Source organism: Podarcis filfolensis (genome assembly GCF_964270895.1).
Source record: "Podarcis filfolensis genome assembly, chromosome: 3".
Classification (NCBI taxonomy): Eukaryota; Metazoa; Chordata; class Lepidosauria; order Squamata; family Lacertidae; genus Podarcis; species Podarcis filfolensis.
The window spans coordinates 111,077,724-111,095,802 of NC_139606.1; the positions used below are offsets into that span (position 1 = coordinate 111,077,724).

The window sequence follows — 18,079 nt, forward strand, 5'->3', positions numbered from 1 at the left end:
TTGCTTAATGATCTGCTCCAGAATCTTCCCTGGTATTGATGTCAGACTGACTGGGCGGTAATTATTTGGGTCCTCTCTTTTCCCCTTTTTGAAAATAGGGACAACATTTGCCCTCCTCCAGTCTCCCGGGACTTCGCCTGTTCTCCAGGAATTCTCAAAGATGACTGCCAGTGGTTCTGAAATCACATCTGCCAGTTCTTTTAATACTCTTGGATGCAGTTCATCTGGCCCTGGAGACTTGAATACATCTAAACTAGCCAAGTATTCTTGTACTATCTCCTTAGTTATTCTGGGCTGTGTTTCCTCTGCTGAATCATTTGCTCCAAATTCTTCAGGTCGGGCATTGTTTTCTTTATCGGAGAAGACTGAGGCAAAGAAGGCATTGAGGAGTTCAGCCCTTTCTGTGTCCCCTGTTTGCATTTCACCATCTTCTCCTCTGAGTGACCCCACTGTTTCTTTGTTCTTCCTTTTGCTACGAACATACCCATAAAAGCCTTTTTTGTTGCTTTTAACCTCTCTAGCAAGCCTGAGTTCATACTGTGCTTTAGCTTTTCTGACTTTGTGTCTAGACGTGCTGGCTATTTGTTTGAATTCCTCTTTGGTGGTTTCCCCCCTTTTCCATTTTTTGTACACATCCTTTTTTAATCTTAACTCAGTTAAAAGTTCTTTAGATAGCCACCCTGGCTTCTTTAGGCACCTTCCATGTTTCCGTCTCATTGGTATTGCCTGAAGTTGTGCTTTTACTATCTCCCTCTTAACAAACTCCCAGCCATCATGAACTCCCTTTCCTTTTAGTATTACTGTCCATGGGATCTCACCCAGCACTTCCCTAAGTTTTATGAAGTCGGCTTTCTTAAAGTCAAGAAATTGAGTCCTAGTATGCTTGGCTGCTCCTTTCCGCTGTATAGTAAACTTCAGAAGAGCATGATCACTCGCGCCTAATGATCCTTCCACTTCTACCCCACTAACCAGGTCATCAACATTGGTTAGGACCAGATCTAAAATGGCTGTTCCTCTTGTTGCTTCTCCCACTTTCTGGACAATGAAGTTGTCTGTAAGGCCAATGAAGTTGTCCCCTAAGGCCAGTCTGCAAGGCCTTAGGAGAGTGAGAAAAATTCTCAGGGGTGATTCACACCCTGGCCAGCACCTCTTTAATCTTCCACCCTCAGGCAGGAGATATAGAAGTATAATCAGTTGTACCAACAGGCTAAAAAACAGTTTCTATCTGTGGGCTGTCTGGCTGCTGAACGGAAAATAATATAGTGCAACTGACTTTCGGGGTTGGTGTGTTGTGCGACAAGCACACATACTGCAATGAGACTGAGTGTTTGTGGGGCGGGGAGGGAGACTTGGTTAATTTCATTGTACACAGGTTGTACATTGACAATAAAGGTATTATTATTAAAACCAGGGGACAAAGCCTATTTTGGTCACACTCACACCATAGCACATTTAAAGCACACTGCTCTCCCCCTCAAAGAAACCTGGGAACTGTAGCTTGCCCCCTTAAAAGGTAAAGGTACCCCTGACTATTAGGTCCAGTCGTGGCCGACTCTGGGGTTGCGGCGCTCATCTCACTTTATTGGCCGAGGGAGCCGGCGTACAGCTTCTGGGTCATGTGGCCAGCATGACTAAGCCGCTTCTGGCGAACCAGAGCAGTGCATGGAAACGCCGTCTACCTTCCTGCCGGAACGGTACCTATTGATCTACTTGCACTTTGACGTGCTTTCGAACTGCTAGGTTGGCAGGAGCAGGGACCGAGCAACGGGAGCTCAACCCGTCGCGGGGATTCAAACCACCAACCTTCTGATCTGCAAGTCCTAGGCTCTGTGGTTTAGACCACAGAGCCACCCGGTAGCTTGCCCCCTTACAGAGCTACAATTCCCAGCACCCTTAACAAACTACAGTGGTACCTCAGGTTAAGTACTTAATTCATTCCGGAGGTCCATACTTAACCTGAAACTGTTCTTAACCTGAAGCACCACTTTAGCTAATGGGGCCTCCTGATGCCGCTGCGCCGCCGGAGCACGATTTCTGTTCTCATCCTGAAGCAAAGTTCTTAACCTGAAGCACTATTTCTGGGTTAGCGGAGTCTGTAACCTGAAACGTATGTAACCTGAAGTGTATGTAACCTGAGGTACCACTGTACAGTTAGCAGGAATCTTTGGGAGAAAGTGATGTGCTTCAAATGACGTGGATGTGATCTTTGACTTTCCAGAAGTCTGCAAAGATTCTTATCTCTCCACCAGCATAAAGCGATTGACTCTCTGTTGGCCTGCCAAAATCTTGACCAGATTTACTTATCCCGACAAAGCTGAAAGATGGTTTTGTGCCCTGCTAGGCCCCATGGCCGAAGACCGTTGGAAGGTGGTGATTTTGCCCCCACAAAACCAAAGCTGAGCCTCTTCTCCGCACATCCATTTATTATAGAAGGAACATGGATGAAGTCATTGGGCTCAAACGCCACATGTGGTGGTGGGGAACTTTTTCAAGCCGACAGACACCCGTCACATCATTTGCCCAGCTGGAGAAGGGCTGAAGAAGAAAGGAAACAAGCAAGCAAACAATGTTGCCTTGGTCCAATACTGCAGGAATCACTGCTCAAAACCAGCAGGGGTCTTAAGATAGACTATGAGGGGATCGGAAAATCCATGCAGTGATCATAAGCAGGAGGTTCCTTTCCAGGAGGATATCGGCTAAAATAGATCTGTGGTTTGTGAAGGGAACTGCTTTGGAATGTTGACCTTTCAAAGCCCAAGATGGGGGCTGTTTCTTTGGAAAATTTGTCATCGTAACATGGAAGGACTCTGTAGCCTCTGATCCTTGTGCGTTGCAACAAGATGCGCTGAGGCCTAAGTTATTCCTCCCGGCAGATGTTTGCCACAGATGGCATTTTGGAGATCTGGCCTTGGTTGAAGAGTAAAGTGCAAGAATGTAGGAACAGCTATAACGGATCAGAACCAAAGCAACGTTTTTCAGCTGGGGGATCCATGCACATGCAAAGCATAGCAATGCCGATACTCTTGGCCTCCATCTTACACAGCTCCACTTTCAATACTGTCTATGCCTGCAAATTTTTTGGGCTGGAAGCATTGCAAAACAACTAACAGAGCAGAATGATGGCTGGACGGCTCAGTAGAAACCCAGCTCGAAAGCACCATTATTGCATCTGAGATGTGTTGCAGACCACACCTCCAAACCTCCCTCCCTCCAGTCTGGAGGACCCAAAGCCATCCTAGCCACACTTTATTATTGTAACTCACTCTACGTGGGGCTGCCTTTGAGACTGACCCAGAAACTCCAGCGGCTGCAGAATGCTGCGGCGGGACTCCTTACGGGGTCCTCACTGCGGGATCACATTCACCCAGTGCTATACCAGCTGACCTGGCTCCCGGTGGAGTACAGGATCAGGTTTAAGGTGCTGGTTTTGACCTTTAAAGCCCTATGCGGCCTAGGACCCACGTACCTACGGGACCGCCTCTCCTGGTATGTCCCACAGAGGACCTTACGGTCTTCAAACAAAAACATCTTGAATATCCCTGGCCACAGGGAGGTTAGGCTGGCCTCACCCAGAGCCAGGGCTTTTTTTGGCTGTGGCTCCGATCTGGTGGAATGCTCTGTCACAAGAGACTAGGGCCCTGCAGGACTTCTTTCCGCAGGGCCTGCAAGACAGAGCTGTTCCACCAGGCCTTTGGCTAAGGCTCAGTCCTTCTGTAATCCTCATAGCATTCTAGCCCAATGGTTGCCATTAATTTGACTCTGAATTGATTTTAGAATAAATTGATTTTAGAATGTATTTCAATTAATTGTGATTTTATGTAAACTGTGTTATTTTTATTGTTGTTAGCTGCTCTGAGCCCGGCTTTGGCTGGGGAGGGCGGGATATAAATAAATTAATAATAATAATAATTAATAATAATTAATGACAGCCAATGAATGAGGTGTTGTGTATGGATTGGACCATAAAGAGAATATCCCATAGGCAGAACTTCCACGTTGCCCCCATGCCAACCTTTAACCGGAAGGGCCCACCTCTTTCTGCGTGAGACAAGGATTAAGTTCTACCTTTGAGAGAGGGCTCTGTATTCTCCGTGCTCCTTTTCTCTTTCTTTTCTTTTGTTTATTTAAGATCAGCTTGTGTTTTTTTTTGAACTGTATGGTGAAATGAAAGAAGGCTGATTGCTGAAGAATTGATGCTTTTGAATTATGGTGCTGGAGGAGACTCTTGAGAGTCCCATGGACTGCAAGATCAAACCTCTCCATTCTGAAGGAAATCAGCCCTGAGTGCTCACTGGAAGGACAGATCCTGAAGCTGAGGCTCCAAGACTTTGGCCACCCCATGAGAAGAGAAGATTCCCTGGAAAAGACCCTGATGCTGGGAAAGATGGAGGGCACAAGGAGAAGGGGGCAACAGAGGATGAGATGGTTGGACAGTGTTCTCGAAGCTACCAGCATGAGTTTGACCAAACTGCGGGAGGCAGTGGAAGACAGGAGTGCCTGGCGTGCTCTGGTCTAGGGGGTCACAAAGAGTAGGACACGACTAAATGACTAAACAAGAACAATGGTGAAATGTTTCAATAAAATCTACGGGAGGGGGAGGGGGAGGGGGAAGAGAATAAGTGGCTACTAGCCGTAATAAGTGGGCATCGTGGATTAATTACAGTGGTACCTCAGGTTAAGAACTTAATTTGTTCCGGAGGTCTGTTCTTAACCTGAAACTGTTCTTAACCTGAGGTATCACTTTAGCTAATGGGGCCTCCCGCTGCCACCGTGCGATTTCTGTTCTCATCCTGAAGCAAAGTTCTTAACCTGAGGTACTATATCTGGGTTAGCGGAGTCTGTAACCTGAAGCGTATGTAACCTGAGGTACCACTGTACAATACTCTTTTTAATGCCAGACATCTTGTTCTTTGTGGTCATAGGATCACAGAATAATAGAACTGTGGAGTTGGAAAGGTCCCTGAGAATCGAACTTTCAACCTTGCCATTACCAGCACCATGCTCTAACCAACTGAGCTATCCAGGCATGTTCTGCTGTGAAGCCTTCTTGGTACTGAGAAGCCACACAGCTTAAGGCAGCGGTGCGGCAGGAGAGGATGGCAAGTATGGCTGGAAGATTCAAGGACAATTCAAAGAAACGTTTAAACATTCCATTGCAGAATGGACATAAAACCAGAAACGATATCCACGCCTCTCTTTAAGAGCACTGGTTATTCTTCTACACTTCTCCTCGACATATTGTTGCGAACTGGGATTTTCAACTCTGACGAACAGCAGAGTTCAGGTAAAGAGAAAAGCTTCTTTGCGTTGATGAGACTTGGTCTGCCTCAAATTGACCTAACATATATGAGATTACCCAGCAAAATCAAGCTCACACTTTTCACTGAGTTTGTATACATACTTTTAAGGTACAGTCATACCTCAGGTTACAGACGCTTCAGGTTGCGTTTTTTTTGGGTTACGGACCCGCTGAAACCTGGAAGTACCGGAACGGGTTACTTCCGGGTTTCGGCGGTCACACATGCACAGAAGCGCGAAATTGCACTTTGCGCATGCACAGATGCACTGAATCGCAACCCGCACGTGCGCAGATGCGGCGCTGTGGGTTGTGAACACTGCAGGTTGCGAACGTGCCTCCAGCATGGATCACGTTCGCAACCCGAGAGTCCACTGTACATATGTAAGAGGCTTGTTTATATTTTGGGAATGATTCACATTCTTACGTAGCTGCATTGTGCATTCTTTGTCAATAAAAACTATGATGTGGCACAAGCAATTTTTTATGCCCAAAGTGTGGACTGGTAAGGGAACCACTGCCTTAAGGATTCATTGCAAAGATTCTGCATGTGACTGAGCAAGGGCAACAGGAAATCGCCTACCTGTTATATTTGCCCTCTTGTGGAGAAACAGAGATATTACGTATGGTGCTGCTGATAGTTTTGAAATCCCTTCTTTTACTATCCCTTTTCAGCGATCCCCCAGCCCACCTTGGCAATCTCACTCACCCTGGATTTAATAATCAGTGCTTTGAGAGGTGGTTGAGGTTCCTGGATTGCAGGCGATTGGACCTGATGACCCTTGCAGTCCCTTCCAACTCTTCAATTCTATGTTGTTGTTGCTGTTTAGTTATTTAGTCGTGTCCGACTCTTCGTGACCCCCTGGACCAGAGTACGCCAGGCACTCCTGTCTTCCACTGCCATGGTCAAACTCATGTTTGTAACTTCGAGAACACTGTCCAACCATCTCGTCCTCTGTTGTCCCCTTCTCCTTGTGCCCTCCATCTTTCCCAACACCAGGGTCTTTTCCAGGGAGTCTTCTCTTCTCATGAGGTGGCCAAAGTATTGGAGCCTCAGCTTCACAATCTGTCCTTCCAGTGAGCACTCAGGGCTCATTTCCTTCAGAATGGAGAGGTTTGATCTTCTTGCAGTCCATGGGACTCTCAAGAGTCTCCTCCAGCACCATAATTCAAAAGCATCAATTCTTCGGTGATCAGCCTTCTTTATGGTCCAGCTCTCACTTCCATACATCACTACTGGGAAAACCATAGCTTTAACTATACAGACCTTTTAACTATGATTCTATGAAAAATACTACTGCAAACGGGGATTCCAGTATTATTTATTTTTGTGTAGCCGAAGCCATTACAAAACAAAATGAGACACATATGACAGAATAAAACACATTATACAAAGTAATTATGAAAACCAGGCATTCTGTTGGATAAGAGTTTGCTCCGATGAAGGATTTAACTTATCATCCCAGCAAACTTTTCTCCTTAAAACTGGTAGCAAAACAGGTTACTTTTTCAGAAGTATAAGGAGGACCTTTCTCCTAATAAAAAGTTAATCGGATACTCAATCAATCTCTCGGCTGGGAAATTTTAATCTTTGAACAAGGCTCATAGATTGGGTAAATCAGTAAGCAGTGGGGAAAGACTTAGTGCCTATTTTACGGGCATCACATTTTGCTCCCTTTAACTATGTTTTTCCTTTTTATATGTAATAACAGGAGCAAGAATATTACTGGCCCAAAAATGGAAGCAAGAAGAATTACTGACGATTGAAGAATGGAGAATGAAGTTAATGGACTATGCAGAATTAGATAAACTAACAGGAAGGATTCGAAACCGGCGGGACCAGAAATTCACGGAAGACTGGAGTAAATTTATGGATTATTTGAAAAGTAATTGTGAAGAACAGACAACGTTTGTAGGGTTGCAAGAAGTTTTGTGAGGAGTATTATTGGAAGTATTGCAAAATTGGAGACGGGGAAGGATGATTTGTTAAGAGATGTAAAGGCAATATAAAGTTAAGAAATGCATAAGAAGTGGTTAAAACGGTGGATCATCAGAGGTGCTGATGGAAGTCCAAAAAGATTGTATAAGTGATAAGTTTTGTGGTACATTTTATAATTTATATGTTGAAATCAATAAAAATAAAAAAAAACAAACTATGTTTTTCTGGGTCCCTCACTCCACCTTGCAAATTGGTACAGCTCCAAAGCTTCAGCCCATCTTAATCCAACCACATTACCGTACGTTTACTTTGATTCACAAACCTCACTTGCACTCAGGTGTGCTTATTCCCAAAGTGAGAGTTCATACTGATCCTGTGAACCCATCTGCCATTTCCTCAGAAGAAAGCCAAGCTTGCAATTCAAACCAACCTCACGGGGTTTCATAAGATTGACAGGTGGGTGAGAGTGGGACCGTGCATGCTACCAAGGAGTGATATAAACAATGTCAGCTAGATCCTATCTTCTAAAAGACCTCGGTTTTTGATCGGATGACCTCCAAGGCAGCTCAGAACATGCTAACAATCCCACACGTGCTTTACTCGGAAGCAAGTCCTCATTGCAAAGATTTCGCATTTGCCATATCGGGGTGGAATCCTCTAACATCTTCCACCCACGCTTCTTGAGAGCCAGTGTGGTGTAGTGGTTAAGGGCGGTGGACTCGTAATCTGGGGAACCGGGTTTGTGTCTCTGCTCCTCCACATGCAGCTGCTGGGTGACCTTGGGCCAGTCACACTTCTCTGAAGTCTCTCAGCCCCACTCACCTCACAGAATGTTTGTTGTGGGGGAGGAAGGGAAAGGAGAATGTTAGCCGCTTTGAGACTCCTTCGGGTAGTGATAAAGCGGGATATCAAATCCAAATCCAAACTCTTCTTGTGTAGCAGTGTTTGCCAAAAAAACCACCACAACATGTAGGAAGTATCTGTCCTCAGACAAACCTGACACAGGAAAGATGAGTCCTGGCTGTGAGGGGAAATTGTAGATCTTTTAAACTTTGGAGATTGCAAGGAGCAGAAAACAACAGCGAAGCGGGAAAGAAAAATCAGGGAGCGGGAAACAGCAGGTCTTTGGGGCTGGACTCTTGTTGCCTGATGTGCAGACAACTCACTTGTCAATCACAACTCTGACTTCATTCATTGGCTAGAAAACACTGAAAGTTGAGAGCAGTAAGGCTGGCTCATTTCACCTCTCACTTAGAAGTTTGCCTGCACATCTTACTTTGTACCATCTCTTCCAAGAGGTTTAGCAACTTTCTTTAAAATAAACAATAAAATAAACCTCATTGTTCGGATCTCTACTGGTTCTGGCCTGGCGCATAAATACCACCCCTAGGAAGTGCTGCTGGGATGCTTAAAGGTAAAGGGACCCCTGACTGTTAAGTCCAGTCGCGAACGACTCTGGGGTTGCGGCGCTCATCTCGCTTTACTGGCCAAGGGAGCCGACGTTTGTCTGCAGTTTTTCCAGGTCATGTAACCAGCAGGACTAAGCCGCTTCTGGCAAAACCAGAGCAGCGCACGGAAATGCCATTTACCTTCCCACCGAAATGGTACCTATTTATCTACTTGCACTTTGACGTGCTTTCGAACTGCTAGGTTGGCAGGAGCAGGGACCGAGCAGCGGGCGCTCATCCTGTCACGGGGATTCGAACCGTGACCTTCCGGAACAATCACTTCCAGGTTTGCGTCGTTTGGGAGCCAAAACGTCCGAATTCCTGGGCATTCAGGATCCAAGGTATGACTGTAATAGTTGCGGTGCTCCCTAGTGGCACCCCCAAGTACTGCACACAGTGTGACTGAACCAGTTGTGCCCCCCAATATCCCCCTCTGGAGCTGGGATGAGCTCTCTTATGTAAAGACCATTCCTCCCCTGTCCAGTACAGAAAATCAGATCATGACCTTTGTGTTGGGCCCAGCCTTCTTAGTTGTTATGGTGGCCATCAAATCCCAAACCACTCTAGACAAGGTGACTTCAGAGCGGTTTCCCCAAGACCAGGTTCATGATCTCTGACACCACCTTTGTGTCCGCCTCCATCAGCCCAAGTCTGGAGATTGTTATGTTAGTCCCTTACCTTTCTCGCCCTGATCTGGCCACAGTGATCCATGCGACGGTCACCTCCAGGCTTGATTATTGTAACTCGCTCTACGCAGGACTGACCTTAAAGCTGACCCATAAACTCCAGCGGGTGCAGAATGCTGCGGCATGGCTCCTTACGGGGTCCTTGCCACGGGATCACATTCATCCAGTGCTTTACCAACTGCACTGGCTCCCGGTGGAGTACAGGGTCAGGTTTAAGGTGCTGGTTTTGACCTTTAAGCCCTATGCGGCCTGGGACCCACGTACCGATGGGACCGCTTCTGCTGGTATACCCCGCGGAGGACCTTAAGGTCCACAAATGACAACATTTTGGAGGTCCCAGGTCGCAAGGTGGTTAGATTGGTCTCAACTAGGGTCAGGGCCTTTTCAGTACTGGCCCCGACTTGGTGGAACGCTCTGTCACAATAGACTAGGGCCCTGCGGGACTTGACATCTTTCCGCAGGGCCTGCAAGATGGAGCTGTTCCGCCTGGCCTTTGGTTTGGACTCAGTCTGACCCTTATGTTTCCCTCTTCTTATGGTCTTGATTTATCAGCTACTTTTAAAATGAGGCTGCATTTTAAATTGCATTTTAACCTGTATTTTAAATTGGTTCCCCCCCCCATTATGTTTTTTACTGTGATTTTATTGGTGTTAGCTGCCCTGAGCCCGGCTCTGGCCGGGGAGGGCAGGGTATAAATAAATTTTATTATTATTATTATTAGTTTTGGGATTCCAACACCAGTTCAAAACTGGCAGACTACTGGGCAGGGAACTCAGAAGCAGTGATGGAAGAAAGCAGCAAGATTCTGAACAGGAAGTTGCTGGCCCAGACTCTCCTCTCTAGGATTTGCCTGGGACTCCAGAGAGTCACTGCTGCCAGTGACAATACTGGGCTAGATGGATGAATATTCTGACCTAGTATTATGTAGTTTCCTTTGTAGATAGCACAGCCTCTTTTTAAGTTTTTTGTCACATGGAACTCAATGGAAGCCATGATGAGCTGAGCCAGCCTCTCTCTGCATAGCTCCACCCCTTCATTTGCATAACCCAGGCTCTGCTCTTTGGTGTAAACTGGAATTCTGGCAACTGGCTCGTCTATGCATATATATTTAATCTAAGGAATCCTTCGTTTTATTGGTTACACGGAGGTTGTTGTACACTTGTCCCAAGCCCTTGGGAAAATGGTAATGGCTTTGGAACAGGATTAGAGAATTGCAGGTAGATTTGGAATACAAAATAAATGTGTTAAGTTGTGGGTGAACATATCAGATGACACAGCGATTCTCCAAACAGCTCTTGTTTATTCACAGATCAGAACAGAACTGAACTGAACTGAAGGGTTCAGCCAGTCTGCCTATATAGAGCTCCAGTACAACGTAACTGTAACAACCTTCTGTAACTATCCAATCACTGAACGTCACTTTCAATCCCTTATTGCATATGTGGACCTGAGTGAAAACTATCTACAGCATCCCCCTGCTGGCCCAGGGTGAGAACTTCAGTACATACCAAAATGAAATGCCTGTGGACATCTTGTGAATTTGATTGGAGTCAAAGTGAAGTTTTAGACTAGGAACTGGATACCTCAGAATGCTTGGCAGTCATATATGCATGTGTCAACTTGCAAGGCTGGGCCATGTGCATCTTGACAGAACTGCAATTTCATTATATTTGTTGTTGCTGAGTTTGTTTAAGCAGGAACTTCAGTATGATAAGTGATTGGGGGGGGCAGAGAGGGAGGGAACTAATCTGGATCGTTCCCAACTTGGCAAGGCAAAGAGACCTTTGAGCCCAGCAATTTGTCTTAAGTTTCAGGTTCTGGGAATTACAAAATATTTCAGAATCACCTAGAGCAGAGCAGGATGAAATTTGCTCAGGAGTGGCAGAATTGCTTGCTGCGCTTGGGCTGGGGATGATATCGATGGAGATGAGCAAAGAAGCCCTTGAGAAGTATTCTATCTTCTGTTGTGAGAACACACTTGAAAAAAGGTTAGCAATGAAGCATCAACATACTGTAAGAAGCAGAGACAATTTAACAACCCAGGAAAGTAAGAACATTACACCCCGCAGAAACAGGAGATTTACTGGCACAACCCTGTGCTTGCCTACTCAGAAGTAACTCCCACTGAGGCTGTGTACGTGCCATACATTCAAAACACATTTAAAGTGCATTTCTTCCCCTGAATAATCCAGAGAGCTGTTGTTTATCCCCTTACAGAGTTACATTTCCCAGCACACTTAACAAACCAGTTCCCAGGATTCTTTAGGGGAAGTGATGTGCCGTAAATGTGCTTAAAATGTACAGTGTACGCACAGCTTAAGTTCAGTAGGACTTATAATCATAGAATTGTATAGTTGGAAGGGACCCCAAGGGTAATCTGGTTCAACCCCCTGCAATGCAGAAATCTCAGCTAAAGACTTGTTGTTGTTGTTGTTTAGTCATTTATTTTCTAACAATAAGCGGCAACTTGTCCCTAAGGCTGGGTGTCACACCTGAGGACTGAAAAATCCCCATTTTAAAAATGGGATTCAGTTGCTGGTCTAGTCAGCTTTGTATAGAGGATACCATCTTGCATTTTGTTTCAGGGAACAAAATGGCTTGGGCCAGTCTTGCAAGGGTTGAGTTTGATTCATATCATTCATCTCTCTTTCTCTCTCTTTAAAATTAGATTAAGCTGGTCAATGTCATAAATGTTTCTTCTAGAATAAAACGCCTCTGAGCAAATGGGCAATCTCTCTTTGCTTTTGGGTGGCTCTCCTTGCAACATATTTTCCCCATTAACTTAGTAGTAAAGTCAATTGGCAGCGATGAATCTTCTTCATTAATTTCTTTGTTGGCAAACTTTATCTCTCTTTCGTAATTAGTGACTGGGTGGAATTTGCTGGAAGGAGTGAGGATGATGGTCTCTTGTGGTTTGAAATCTGGAACTGATGTGAATGATGCTAAAAGTTAATTTTGTCATCATTAATGATGAATAAGATTTTCCTTATGTTTTCACTTCAAGAAAAAGGGAAAGAAATAACGGAAAGTTAAGTCCTATTTGTTTGTCCTGTATTTTTATGGTTGGGGATGGGGAGATAAACTTGGGAATTAGGGCCATATGTTTCAACTATAGATTAATCAACCAAGCTTAAGTTGATTTACTGATGGGAACTTCCCCCCTCCTCCATGTTAACAGGACCAGGTTCTAACGTAGTGCTGCTGTTGTTGTTTAGTCGTTTAGTCGTGTCCGACTCTTCGTGACCCCATGGACCAGAGCACACCAGGCACTTCTGTCTTCCACGGCCTCCCCCAGTTTGGTCAGACTCATGCTGGTAGCTTCGAGAACACTGTCCAACCATCTCGTCCTCTGTCGCCCCCTTCTCCTTGTGCCCTCCATCTTTCCCAACATCAGGGTCTTTTCCAGGGAGTCTTCTCTTCTCATGAAGTGGCCAAAGTACTGGAGCCTCAGCTTCAGGATCTGTCCTTCCAGTGAGCACTCAGGGCTGATTTCCTTCAGAATGGAGAGGTTTGATCTTCTTGCAGTCCATGGGACTCCTCCAGCAGCATAATTCAAAAGCATCAATTCTTCAGGGATCAGCCTTCTTTATGGTCCAGCTCTCACTTCCATACATCACTACTGGGAAAACCGTAGCTTTAACTATACAGACCTTTGCTGGCAAGGTGATGTCTCTGCTTTTTAAGATGCTGTCTAGGTTTGTCATTGCTTTTCTCCCAAGAAGCAGGCGTCTTATAACTTCGTGGCTGCTGTCACCATCTGCAGTGATCATGGAGCCCAAGAAAGTAAAATCTCTCACTGCCTCCATTTCTTCCCCTTCTATTTGCCAGGAGGTGATGGGCCCAGTGGCCATGATCGGCAAGGCAGTGATCCATGAAGGGGAACATAGTGTAGTCCCCCCTAAGTACAGGACTTACTGCAGAATTCTATGGATAAATAATAAGAGGGGGCAAGGCACTATTGATCTGGTCTGGGGCCTGATACATGCTGGATCGCTCAATGCCCCAAAGAGGATTGAGGGCCTTGCACAACCCTAAAGTTGTGCATCAGAGTGGGGGAGAGGAAGAGCCAGTGTAGGCAGAGTATTGCTTGCACCACCTCCTTCTCCCCAACTCCCTGCCATCCTTACCACCCCCCTACAAGTTTAATAACATCCCCTCCCCACCTTTCATCTGTGTTACAGGCCACGCCAATCTCTGCAAAGTGGTAGCAAGATTCCAGGGGTCTTGACACTTAACCAGGGTTTGTGTTCCTTTAGAATGAGGCAAGGCGGAGACTGTAGTGTCTTTAAGATATATGGTTTTATTTATACATATATACAACTTAGCCTTGATGGAGGGAGGGCAGAGCATCACGCCCCAAGGCTGCCTCCTCATAACTTCAGCAAACTTGGGTGCAGCCATTCTCTCTGGTCTTTGCATGCAGGTTCCTCTAGCCCAGGCTTAGGCAAACTCGGTCCTCCAGATGTTTTGAGACTACAATTCCCATCATGCCTGACCACTGATCCTGTTAGCTAGGGATGATGGGAGTTGTAGTCCCCCAAAAAACATTTGGAGGGCCGAGTTTGCCTATGCCTGCTCTAGCCATCATCACATGGTGTTCCGACCTCTCCCCTTTTCTTCTGCAAGCCCCTTGCTCCAAGCCTCGTGTAAAAAGGGGCAGCTTTTTTCCTGTGGTGACACCTCCCCAGACCACACCCACTCCCGAGTCACATGCCCTCTCCCCATGCCACGCCTCTTACTAGCCTTGTGTCACACCCTCCTTCTGGTTGGTTGATTTTTTTGAAGTGTATTTATTTATTTCTCACATCTATACTCCATCTATTCCTCCGAGGAGTTCAAGGTGGGCTTAAAGGATTTTCCCTCTCCTCATTTAATCCAAACAGCAACCCTGTAAAGCTGAGAGGCAGTGACTGGGCCAAGGTGAGTCTCATGGCCAAGTGGGAATTTGAATCTTGGTCTCCCAGGTCCTAGTCTGACACTCTCAACCAGTGTTCTTCAAACTTGGGTCTCCAGCTGCTGTTGGACTACAACTCCCATCATCCTTAGCTAGCAGGGCCAGTGGCCAAGGGATAATGGGAGTTGTAGTCCAACAGCAGCCGGGGACCCAAGTTTGAGGAGTGTTCTTCAAACTTGGGTCTCCAGCTATGGTTGGACTACAACTCCCATCATCCGTAGCTAGCAGGACCAGTGGCCAGGGGATGATGGGAGTTGTAGTCCAACAGCAGCCGGGGACCCAAGTCTGCGGAGTGTTCTTCAAACTTGGGTCTCCAGCTATGGTTGGACTACAACTCCCATCATCCCTAGCTAGCAGGACCAGTGGCCAGGGGATGATGGGAGCTGTAGTCCAACAGCAGCCAGGGACCCAAGTTTGAGGAGTGTTCTTCAAACTTGGGTCTCCAGCTATGGTTGGACTACAACTCCCATCATCCCTAGCTAGCAGGACCAGTGGCCAGGGGATGATGGGAGTTGTAGTCCAACAGCAGCCGGGGACCCAAGTCTGCGGAGTGTTCTTCAAACTTGGGTCTCCAGCTATGGTTGGACTACAACTCCCATCATCCCTAGCTAGCAGGACCAGTTGCCAGGGGATGATGGGAGTTGTAGTCCAACAGCAGCCGGGGACCCAAGTTTGAGGAGTGTTCTTCAAACTTGGGTCTTCAGCTATGGTTGGACTACAACTCCCATCATCCCTAGCTAGCAGGACCAGTGGCCAGGGGATGATGGGAGTTGTAGTCCAACAGCAGCCGGGGACCCAAGTCTGCGGAGTGTTCTTCAAACTTGGGTCTCCAGCTATGGTTGGACTACAACTCCCATCATCCCTAGCTAGCAGGACCAGTGGCTAGGGGATGATGGGAGTTGTAGTCCAACAGCAGCCGGGGACCCAAGTTTGAGGAGTGTTCTTCAAACTTGGGTCTTCAGCTATGGTTGGACTACAACTCCCATCATCCCTAGCTAGCAGGACCAGTGGCCAGGGGATGATGGGAGTTGTAGTCCAACAGCAGCCGGGGACCCAAGTCTGCGGAGTGTTCTTCAAACTTGGGTCTCCAGCTATGGTTGGACTACAACTCCCATCATCCCTAGCTAGCAGGACCAGTGGCCAGGGGATGATGGGAGTTGTAGTCCAACAGCAGCCGGGGACCCAAGTTTGAGGAGCACTGCTCTGAATATCACACCAGTCTCTGAACTGTGATAGTACCTGCTGCTCGCTTGGCCAGAGGACAGAGATGGATCGTGTATGAGTGTAGAAACTCGCCCATTTGTTCAAAGGTAACATGACCTTTCACTGTTTTGCCCCAGACCCCATCCATTGCTACTAGCATGAGGCTCCTGGATGCTTTCCCAGGAAGGAATGCAGCCCGCGGAGCTCAGGACTATTGATCTGAAGGCAATCTCAGGCTGAGGACCAGGGATTTTCGTCTCCGGCCATATGAGAAACATTACGCGGTGCAAAGGCCCTTGAGTGACAGCTCCCTCGGAGCGGCCTGTGTGAGTCAGCCCTGAGCTATGCGTTTCTGAGTAGGTCAACTCTGGTTTAGGCAAGAAGTTGCAGCTCCCGGAAGGATTGGATTAGAGAGGTTTATAGACAGGGCTGCGGATCTGCTCAAACCCAAGGCCAAATGGGACAGAGCTTCAACACAACAGGGGAGGTCTCCGGCCTTAAAAGGCCAGTTACTCATCAGCGAGTGTCTTGGATGGGCGTCCCAAGAGCAAACTCCTTGGGTGTAACTTATTTCATACCCTTACTGGAATATGATGCTAGCATGCAAATAACATCCGATGGGCAGTCAGCAGAGAGAGGCGATGTTGTGTGGCCTCCAGCTCGATCTTCTGTTGGCACCTTATAAAGCTCAGAAAGGCATTTCTGTCCGATGGCCCTTTAAGACGGGAAAACAAAAGTGTTAGCAAATGAGCTTTTTGTCATTTATTCAGTCTTCTTTTATTGCACATCTGAAAAAAGACTTCTGGAAGCCCAGAACGTGGAAGGGCTACATCAAGGAGGCCCCAACATGATACCACAAGTGTAATAATAATAATAATAATAATAATAATAATAATAATAATAATTTTTATTTATACCCCACCCTCCCCAGCCAAGGCCGGGCTCAGGGCGGCTAACAAGCAATAATAAAAACAAGTTGATTGAATACAACTTAAAAACAAGATTAAAATACAAGATTAAAATATTGAAACATTAAAATATTAAAATGCAGCCTCATCACAGGAGAAGAAAGGAAAAAGAAAAAAGAAAGAGAGGGAGGGAATCAAATTGGCTCCAAGCCAAAGGCCAGGCGGAACAATTCTGTCTTACAGGCCCTGCGGAAAGAAATCAGATCCTGCAGGGCCCTGGTCTCATGAGGCAGAGAGTTCCACCAGGCCGGAGCCAGTGCTGAAAAGGCCCTGGCTCTGGTTGAAGCTAATCTAACTTCCTTAGGGCCCGGGACCTCTAGGGTGTTGCTATTTATGGACCTTAAGGTCCTCCGTGGGGCATACCAGGAGAGGCGGTCCCGTAGGTAGGAGGGTCCTAGGCCGCATAGGGCTTTAAAGGTCAAAACCAGCACCTTAAATCTGACCCTGTACTCCACCGGGAGCCAGTGCAGCTGGAAAAGCACTGGGTGAATATGCTCCCATGGCAGAGACCCCGTGAGGAGCCTCGCTGCAGCATTCTGCACCCGCTGGAGTTTCTGGGACAGCTTCAAGGGCAGCCCCGCCTAGAGCGAATTAAAGTAGTCAAGCCTGGAGGTGACCATCGCATGGATCACTGTGGTCAGGTCGGGGCGGGAAAGGTAAGGGACCTTTCATGAAAAGTAAGAGGCCATAAATTTAAAGCACCCCTCCAGACTGGTACATTCTGCAGTATTTCTTTGATGCAATAATGGTGTATTTGTGCTGGACTTAAACTGGACCATCGACATATCATTCTGCCTTATGAGTTCTTCCGCTATGCTTCCCCAATGTTACCGCATTATTGCTGTCTGGAGAGGCACTCTTGCACTTTAGCACATCGAAAGTGTGACAAAGAAATAAACTGGAGCATTTATGGCAGGGTTGCCTCACCAGAGTGGTGCATGCTCTGGTTATCTCCCGCTTGGACTACTGTAATGCGCTCTACGTGGGGCTACCTTTGAAGGTGACCTGGAAACTACAACTAATCCAGAACGCGGCAGCTAGACTGGTGACTGGGAGTGGCTGCTGGGACCACATAACACCGGTCTTGAAAGACCTACATTGGCTCCCAGTACGTTTCCGAGCACAATTCAAAGTGTTGGTGCTAACCTTTAAACCGCTTAACGGCCTCGGTTCAGTATACCTGAAGGAGCGTCTCCACCCCCATCGTTCTGCCCGGACACTGAGGTCCAGCGCCGAGGGCCTTCTGGCGGTTCCCTCACTGCGAGAAGCCAAGTTACAGGGAACCACGCAGAGGGCCTTCTCGGTAGTGGCACCCACCCTGTGGAACGCCCTCCCACCAGATGTCAAAGAGAACAACAGCTACCAGACTTTTAGATGACATCTGAAGGCAGCCCTGTTTAGGGAAGTTTTTAATGTTTGATGTATTACAGTATTTTAATATTTTTTTGGAAGCCGCCCAGAGTGGCTGGGGAAGCCCAGCCAGATGGGCGGGGTATAAATAATAATAATAATAATAATAATAATAATAATAATAATAATAATTATTATTATTATTATTATTATTATTATTATTATTATTATTATC

At 46.6% G+C, this 18,079-nt stretch overlaps 1 long non-coding RNA gene across 1 annotated transcript; it reads right to left on the reverse strand.

The window, feature by feature from the left end:
* Positions 1-16,415: 16,415 nt before the first annotated feature.
* On the reverse strand, positions 16,416-17,770 carry LOC310760381. The gene is made up of 2 exons (XR_014546943.1): positions 17,607-17,770; positions 16,416-17,486 (listed from the first exon to the last, which is right to left on the reverse strand). It is a non-coding gene; the product is annotated as an uncharacterized lncRNA (long non-coding RNA).
* Positions 17,771-18,079: the final 309 nt, after the last annotated feature.